The sequence below is a fragment of the Artemia franciscana genome, chromosome 7 (assembly GCF_032884065.1).
Source record: "Artemia franciscana chromosome 7, ASM3288406v1, whole genome shotgun sequence".
NCBI lineage: Eukaryota > Metazoa > Arthropoda > Branchiopoda > Anostraca > Artemiidae > Artemia > Artemia franciscana.
The window spans coordinates 40,199,616-40,209,512 of NC_088869.1; the positions used below are offsets into that span (position 1 = coordinate 40,199,616).

Consider the following 9,897-nt stretch of genomic DNA (forward strand, 5'->3'; position numbering starts at 1 on the left):
TAAATAAGACAAGGGTCACCTAAAACCACTAGATTTTGGGTAGACTCAAAGATATTATGTCTGTGTGGTCTGAAATGCATCTTTGCAGTTACTTAATCTGATTTAAAAAATATTGAGACTTGGGTACTATAAAGTAATTTTTGCTGCAGTAGTGTTTCAAGTTGTTTAGTTAGTTCTTGATTACATTTTGAGTTAGTTCTTTATGTTTCTAACGGAAAACATTACCATATTTTCTGTCAAAAACATTACTTTAATGTTTACCTCACTGCTGCTCATGGGTACTAACTGAAAAGTTTGCTTGTGGCTTTAATAGCTTGAATGACTTCCACATAATTTCATGATTAAGGACAGACTTGTGAGACCTGGTCTGCTCCATTTTGAAGTTCTTTCATATGCTGAAATTGACGGTTTTCAATTTCTTCTTTTTATAAATGATTTACCAGATGCTTTGCCTCTTTGTAAAATTATTATATTTACTGATGATGTAGTAATTTTTTCCTCTCACTGGGACTTAGCAGTTCTTTTCAATAACTTTGAATGTATATTACAAGGTGTATCTTTTTGATACTCAAGGAATTTACTAGCTCTTAATGAGAAAAATGCCAATATATGTTGTTTTTGCAAACTGGATTGGTCATTTCAGATGGATTCTCTCTTTTGTTGAATAGTCTTGAATTAAAAAGGGTTGATCAGTTTAAATACCTTGGTGTTATTTTAGATGAAAATTTGTCATTTCACAAACATGTGAAAACACTATCGTCAAAAATTTCCTTAAATATTGGTATTCTATCATGTCTTCATTATTTTTTTCCTAAAAATATTCTGAAATCAACGTATTATTCTTTTGTCCACCCATATTTTCTTTATTGTATTTCTATTTGGGCTTCTACTTTTCCATCTGTATTTAATCTCTACAAATACTCCAGAATAAAGCAATGAGAATTTGTTTTAATGTTGAGCATAGATCTTCAGTTAGACACTTATATGGGAATTCAGGAATATATTCTTTGGATCCAACTTCATGCAATTTCTATTTCTAATATTTGTCATGATTATTTATGCAATAGTTTACCTTCAAATTTCTCTGGTATTTTTTCAAGTAATTCCCAATTTTATAATTATCCAAACACTCATCATTCAGATTTTTTGTGTGAATTTCCTCCTAAGTCAAGAGCAGGTTTCAGCATCCGTCATACTGGGTCAAAAGTTTGGAACTCGATTCCAGTATCAGTATGAGAATGTAGCAATAAGTGAGAGTTTTAAAATTACTAAAAAAGATTTAACAACACAGCGATCATTTTTTCAGAGACAATGAACTTATATTTATTAAAAAATTGCAAAACATAATTGCAAAGTTGAAATTTGTCAAAATTATTGGGTGTGAGGATTAAAGGTATGACGGATTTATATGTAAATTATGATGGGTTTTCAAATATTTAAATAAATAACAAATGATTAGGCGATTTGTGTTCAATGTGTTGTGGGGAATTATTTTTTGTTTTTAAGGTTTTTTTGTATATTTATCTTGATTCTGTAGGCTTGTATTTACTTTGGCTTGATTTATTTTTATTTTATCAGAGCTAAAGTATGTAACACAGTCAGTGCTAGCTTTTATTTTCGTAGTGTAGGTAACATTCTAATATTGTCAGTGCTAAAGTATGCCACCAGGCAAGTGCACTGGTTTGTCATATTTATGTATGTAATTGGTGCAAATAAAAAATTATCAATCTATCTATCTATCAATGAAGGCATTTGTTCTTATGGGGATTTCTCCTCTTTTCCAAAATGAGGCAAATTTTCTCAGGCTTGTAACTTTTTCTGGATAGATTCTAAATTATCAAACTTTATAAATTGGAAACACCATAAAAAAAAACAATTCTTTTAATGTGTATACTCATTTCAAAACACCTGTTTAAGAGTTTTGACACAATTAGCATGTTTAGTTCCTTACTTGCAGTTTGTCAACTATTAATCCTACTGACTGTTAGAGCCATCAACTGTTAAACATACAAAAATCACCATGAAACCCAATTTTTCCACCTAAATATCAATTAAAACCAGGTTCTTTGGTAACACTTTCTGTCCCCCTATGAGAAATCCCCTGATGGTGGCCATGATCCCCTCCTCCCTATCTTTCCACAATTTTTACTGGCAAGCATGTGAATGTAATCTTTTATGGTACAAAGAAAACATTTTCCTCCAATAACAGGAGAGAGGGACCATTACCCTGCAGTATTCATATTCAGGCTTAGTCTAAACAAAGGGAGACTAGAGATTAATTTCTACCTTGCCTGCCTCAGGCTTAATTTATCTGAAGGTTCATTGAGAGTTTAAAAATGTACTTTTGAGGCATCAGGCACATCCCCCCACTGGCCTTCCTCCATATAGCTGATGCAAATTACACATTACTGTACAAAATTTATCAAAAATCAAGTGAATCAACTTAGCAAAATACAGCTTTAATTTTTTTTTTCATTGAATGGCTATCTCAGATTTCCACAATTTTTCTTCCAAAAAAAATCAAATTCCACATTTTTTGTTGTCAGGAGCTTAAAACCTTCACATTAGGATTCTCTGATATGCTGAGTTTGATGGTATGACTTTTGTCAAGGTCATTACTCTATTGGGGGTGTTTTGCCCTTTTTCAAAAATTCTGACTTGTAGCCATTGATAGGTAGCTAAAATATGATGAATTTTACAAATTTAATTTCATTACAAAAGACTTATTCCTTTAGTGTGTACACTGTTATTGCAACTTTTTTTTATATCTTTAGCTACTATTTAGCCACATTACTCCTTTAATGTTTGTTACCATCACCAATTTAACAGGGTCTTTGACTAAATTAAGCCTGTAGATGTTGCAATAAAATAGCAAAAGTCCATTATTGGTGATCCAAAACTGTACTTGATATTTTCATAACATCCTATGCTGGCAGGCATTTCAGACTATTCAGACATATTACCTTTGAGTCTACCAATAATCTAGCAATTTTAGGTGACCCTTGTCTAATTCAAGAATATCAGAAATAGAAGCAATGGGTTCTTTTCATGTGCAAAATATGTATTCACAATGCAGTTTCTATTAAGCTGTGGAAATATAATAAGCTGTGGAAATATAAACAAAATTTCATGAATATTCTTCTATACATTTACTCTTCATTCCAAATTCAAATCAAAGATTTGGCAGCCTTTTCTGGGTTTTTTTGCTCAAACTTAACACACGTGTCCATGATTGAGCTCCAATGTTGGTTATCTGTGCATTTAAAAGTGTTAGACCAGCTACTGGGTATCTTAGCCTAGACTGTTTGGCAAACTTTAACTTCTTCATGTTATTTAGTTACACAGAAATTGCTCTTCTTATGCTCTTTCTCAAGTTGCTTCTGGGAAAATTCAACTTTGAGCCATTAAACAGGCCCCATAAGATAAACCTTATTTTGATCACCATACAAAAAAAAAAGTGATCATCACTAGAAATGGCAAACGCGGCGATTAAGATAATCATTAGAAATGTGTTTTTACAGTTGTTAAAAACATAGCATTCATTTGTAAATCAACTATTTAAAAGTAATATATTCCAAAGACATTGATCACAATCTGATTCTACAAGATTTGATTTATAGATGCTATCCTTAAATGTCTTATTCTTATTTTTAATAAGAATTATCTGATTCTACAAAATTTGATTTATGGATGCTATCCTTAAATGTCTTATTCTTATTTTTAAATATATAAATGTCATAAATGTTCTTATTTTCTAGTTATTTGTGAACATCTTTATGTGAAAATACAGAACAGTTATAAATATTTTAAAATTTTGATTATTCTTCTTACTCTACCATCTTGAATTCATACACATTCACCTTTGGCGAATTCTCACATGATATTCTTCACATTTAGCACACACTGCTGAACACAGCAGGTAATTCTTACATGATAATCTGTCATGTTTACTATGCACTGCTGAACACCACATTTGCACTCAGAGTAGTCAAAACATTTTTTAATGTCACAAGAAATAAAATATATGACTCTCTTGAGTGCTGGTGAAAGAGTAGTTGGTAGAAGTTGCAGTGAATTGTCAGCCAAAGTCCTCCCTTAATGGCAAAGACCCAAGTCATTTCCAAACCATTTTTGAACTTACACAGAATATACACAGAAGTTGTGCTGAGAAGCATCAGATGTGCATAAGTTGGTGGTAGCATAGCCAAATCAAAATTTGCTTGTGGCCCCTTTTAATTGGTATATTGGTGGTACATGTAAAATCTGTGGTCATCCAATATTTATTCCTTGATTTACCATAAAAAGCAATGATAAAAGGTTTCTCCTGCTGCTGCAATCTGTTGCTTGGTTGAATTTCTGTCATTGAAAACACTGTTTAATACAAATAAATACTACTTATTGTTAATTAATTTTTAAGTTTACACCCACAATCTTACCACAATTATGTAACTGCTGACATATACATTATTACTATTACCATTTTATTTTTTATAGAAAATCTGAATATATGTTTTTAACTATACATGTTATACCTAGACTCAGCTGTCAAGTGAATTTTCACTTAGCACCACTGCAGTGTATTTTTTTAGGAAAAATAAAACTGCCAAACTTCAAGTTTTGTTATTACTAATTTGAATTTTTTTCAGTAACTATTAGAGATAGGATAAAAGTTAAAAGGACAGAAGAGATCTATTTTTTGTGTTATATAACTTTTGTTTGAAAATTTGTTTTGTGTTTCCAATGATTTGTGAATATAGCCAAAAGAGTGAAAATCTGCTGCTATTTTCAAAGATGGTGGCCATAGTAATTTGTGAAGGTTGTACCTGTATGTATCTTGGACAGAACCTTAATTTTTTTTGAAAAAGATGATATCATTATTGACTTTTTCAGGTATATTTCTTCTATTAGCTCACATTAACTTATCCTTACTGCTTAAATGTAATTTTTTGGGGTATGTTCTCCTCTTTAGTAAATAGTTATTATTGTTTCAGTCTATATTTATTGCTATTTTGGTCAGGTATGTTTTTTTTTTCTTTCAGTTTACATCAGTTAATAGTTATCACTTTTTTCAGTTTATATTTACTGTTATTATGGCACTTGGTGACATAATGTCTACCAAGTGACATATAGCAATCACAAATTCTGTTGGTCTGCCTGTCCTGGTTTTGCTAGTTTGGGCACTTCCAGGTAATCTAGGACAATAAAATTTGGCAGGCGTATCAGGATCCAGACCATATTAAATTAGAAATTGTCATTTCCCTGATTCAACCATCTGGGGAGAGTGGGGGACGGTTAAGTTGGAAAAATTAGAAAAAAATGAGGTATTTCAACTTACAAATGGGAGATTGGATCTTAGTGAAATTTGATATTTAGAAGGATATCATGTCTCAGAGGTCTTATTTTAAATCCTGACAGGATCTGGTGACATTGGCGGGAGCCTAAAATCTTGGAAAACACTTAAGAGTGGAGGGATCAGGATGAAACTTCATGGGAAAAATAAGCAGAAGTCCTAAATACATGATTGACATAACCAAAACGGATATGCTCTATTTGGGAGAGTTGGGGGGGGGGGGAGGGTAATTCTGAAAAATTAGAAAAATGAGGTATTTTTAACTGATGAAGGAGTGATTGGATCTTAATGAAATTCCATATTTAGAAGGACTTCATAACTCAGATCTCTTATTTCAAATCCCGACTGGATCCAGCATCATTGGGGGGGGGGGGGGGAACCAGAAATCTTGGAAAACGCTTAAAGTGGAGAGATCAGGATGAAACTTGCAAGAAAGAATAAAGAAAGAGTCCAAGATACATGACTGACATAACTGGACTGGATCTGCTCCCTTTGGTGGAGTTGGGGGGGGGGGGTAACTAAGAAAAATTAGAAAAATTAGGCATTTGTAACTTACAAACAGGTGATAAAATTGGATATTTAGAAGGATTTTGTGCTTTAGAGGTCTTATTTTGAATCCTGACCAGACTTGGTGACATTGAGGGCAGTTAGAGGGGGAAACTGGAATTCTTGGAAAATGTGAAAATTGAGGTATTTTTATCTTATGAATGGGTGATTGGATCTTAATGAAACTTAATGATTGGATCTTATTGATATATAGAGGGATCTCATGTCTCAGATGATCCATTTTTAATTTGAATCAGACCCAGGGAAACAGAAATCACAGGGGGGTGGAACAGAAATCTTGGAAAACACTTAGAGTGGAGAGATCAGGATGAAACTTGATGGGAAGAATAAGCACAAGTTATAGATAAATAATTGACATGATTGGAACACATCCATTCTCTTTGGAGGAGCTGGGGTTTGGTGCTTTTTGCAAGTTTGGTGCTTCTGGATGTGCTAGGATGATGAAAATTGGTAGGCATGTCAGGGAGCTGCACAAACAGACTTGATAAAGTTGTTTTCCCTGATTCAATCATCTGGGGGCTTAAGGGTGTGGAAAAATTTAAAAAAAATGAGGCATTTATAACTTATGAGTGGATGATCAGATCTTAATGAATTTTGATATTTAGTAGGACCACATGACTCAGAGCTCTTATTTTAATCCTGACTGGCATTAAGCCTCTGATTTTCCTTTTAAATCAATCTATTGATTCTTAGGATTTTGCTAGAGCTCATACCATATGAGCTCTTGGCTCTCCTGGCCTTGTCTCAAGTGCAATATGAGCTCTTAGCTCTTGTTTTTCATGTATGATTTTTTATTTTACATTATTCAAATTTATTACTTTTTTCAGCTTATATTTACAGTTTTTTCCAGTTGGGTGCCTAAAATGTGCAGAATATACCCTTCATCTAGGAAATAATACATCACCTTAAAAATGGCAAATAGCATAAATGGTAGATTTTTTTTAATATTTTTACTTTAAAAAATCAGCTTTTAAGTGCCTGTTCTGCATTTCAAGGATCAAAATGGATTTTGAAAAGAAAATTAATGTTTCAATAAAATAATCTATACTTATTTTCATTCATCTAAAAAGATCAACTTTTTTCTGTAAGAAGGGGGAGGGATTACAAGGCTGCAAATCACCCATAAAACTTTTTCTGTGATCACTTTAAAACTTGCAGCCACAGTCCCTTGAACCAAGGAGACTAATTTACAAAAAAATACCCAAAGGATTGGTTCCTATGAAATCAGTCCTTCCTATTTCAACAATAATGATTGACTGTTGGGGAGCCTACTCTGCTCTACCAGAACTCAGCTATTCTCACCACCAAATCATTCATTAGAAAGGCTTTTTTGATCTGGAGATTCAAACATCATAAGAATTAAGTATGTTCAGAGGCATGACAATTTTTTAAAAATATACTAAGGGGTCAGGGACTGGGAGTATGCACCTGAAGCAGTACATTGCTAGGTTCTTGTTCCATAAAACTTACAAGCCTGAAGATTACCCTCACCATTTTGTATTCATACTGTAAAAATATATCTACTTAGGTCAGAGCCATGGAGGCTGAAGCCACCCATGTAGATATTGAATTATGTGATGATTCAGATGAGGAGACCCACAAGCTGGCAAGTCTGTAAGGTTTTATAACTACATCAACAAAGACATGTTTCCTTTTTTTTTCATAATTTTCTTAGTTCATTCATTGGGTAATTTAGCTACTTTTCCATTATTTTTGTAGAAGGCAGGCAACTGGTTATTTTCTGCTTAATTTTTCAATTTACCCTGATTTTTACTGTTCTCTGTCTTATATTACAGAAAAGTTTATTGTACATAAAAAATGCCTTTACATGCAAACATCAGGAAAACATTTGGGATTAGAATTTATTTTTCAAATATTAATATTTACTGATTGTATGGATTTTGAATGAACAAATAAATGCCTCTGGAATATATTTCAATAAAGTGATTGATTTTATAATTGAATTATGAGATTTTAGCTAATATTTTTGGTAAAGCTCTATAATTAGGCTAGTTAAGAAGAAATATGTTAAGAAAACAATTCTTATTTCATAATATGCAGAATAATCATAACTGACATATTTTGGCTATAATTTTACTATACTTGATAGTCAGCCCTTTAAAATATGCTCATATAGGCTATGGGTTGGCCAAATAAAATATTTTCTAAGCTATGTATTCTACCATGTATCACTCATGTTTTGCTACAGTTGATTCAAATTATGGGCACATGGGTTGAAACAAAAAATACACATGGTAGAGTACATGGAGCATGTATAATTTGTATATAAGGGAGGGGGAGGGGGTTGGTTAAAGTATGGTAAAACTGTAGTAAAAATGCATTAGCTACAACTATTCTGCATATTATGAAGCAAGAATTCTTTTCTTAACATGATTCCTTCTTAATGGCCCTAATTCTATACCTTCAGCCAAACAATTTTCTAACTGGACTATATCTCAGCCTAAAACTATGAACAAGTCAATAAGTCAGTTTCTAGGGTCTTATTAACAGCTCAAATGAGAAATTGACAAAGAAGCATTTCTAGAACTAGGAAAGAGCATTAAAAATGCATCAAATGATGTATTTACTTTTTTCCTTGCTAAACCATAGGGTAAAAGACCTCTTTTTGGGAAAGAGTACTTTTCATTGGCATTCTGGTAAAATATAGACAGGTTTTTTGGACCACCTTTACTTTATTATAATATTATGCAATGTGAGAGTAGTAACAAGAGCCCTGCCTACTTGGTGAAATTTTCACCAATAGTTTGTCAATATAGGCTAAATTTAAAATGTGGTCTCTGTTTTGATAAGCAATTGAAAAAACATTCTGTTTAATATTTGTGGCATATAGAATAAATATCAAGCAATAAAAGTTACATTTTTAGAACCAGAAGCAAATCAGCTTTCTGTAAATATATAATTAAAACTGAAAGGATTTAGACCTATGCATCAAAATAGGATAATGGGTATTTCCAAAAAGAAGTTCTTGTAGTTAAATCAATTAGGCTAACTAATAATTTCAAGTGTTTGATCTTAGATAATTTTAACAGTAACCACATTGATGCATAGTTTAGATTTGTAGCAATTTTTTATATATAAAATCCTTCTTAATTTCATTTTTGGTACCAAGGTGTGAGGGTTTTAGTTTTAAATAATTTGCTCAATTATATACTGTTTTTTACCCTAAGAACAATAAAACTTACTGGATACTTGAATAGATCACTGCTGAGGAAATTTTTATTCATATTATCCAGCCAAAAACAAATTAGGCTATCTTGTTTTTAAAATAACCCACTAAATAGGCAGCACTTCCCTCTGGGGAAATGTGTTTTGCTTATACCAAGCAGCTAGGGGCATAAGCTACACACCTATTCAATGGTAGGCTATTATAGGGTCAAGATGAAAACTCCTAGTGAGCTAAAAAAGAAAATTAAAACTATGATTTACAAAATACCAAAAAGTCTAGCGGCGTCACTGAGCCATTAGGAATAAAATAAAAGTGGTTTAAATGTGCCAAAGTGATGGAAGTAAAACTGGTGTAACTAGACACTGTTACAAGAATATCAATTAACAAAATGATGAACAAATTCTTCAACTAGATAAATTTCTGTTAGTTAAGTCAAATATCCAAACCTATAAAAAGTCAATAAATATCATCAATGTTTATGAACATTTAAAATTAACACCAAATAAGCGCCATTTTAGCTTCTTTTCTTCGTTTCGCAATCATGAGAAGCTATACAGAAATTTAATAAAGCGAAACTTTTATGTCGTAACCAAGACAAATAATTGACTTCGACGAAACTGTAAATAGTTCGCCTTTTGCTACTGAAAACACATATGCCAGAAAATCATGTTGGTTTATTGCACCGGGTTATTTTAGGTGCAAAAGAATCTAAAGCTGTTTTTGATTTGGAAATTACTTTTAATTGATGAATTGTTGAAGCTTTTGCATTCCTATTTTAAATAGTTCACTCACA

General features: G+C 32.2%; 1 protein-coding gene across 2 annotated transcripts in view; it reads right to left on the reverse strand.

The window, feature by feature from the left end:
• The window catches only part of LOC136029284 (serine/threonine-protein phosphatase 4 regulatory subunit 3-like), a gene marked incomplete at its 3' end in the record, with an annotated part of 55,996 nt that extends 46,306 nt beyond the window's left edge, over window positions 1-9,690 (reverse strand). For both annotated transcript variants that reach the window (XM_065707539.1, XM_065707538.1), the window contains 1 exon segment: window positions 9,551-9,690.
• Between the last annotated feature and the right edge of the window lie 207 nt (window positions 9,691-9,897).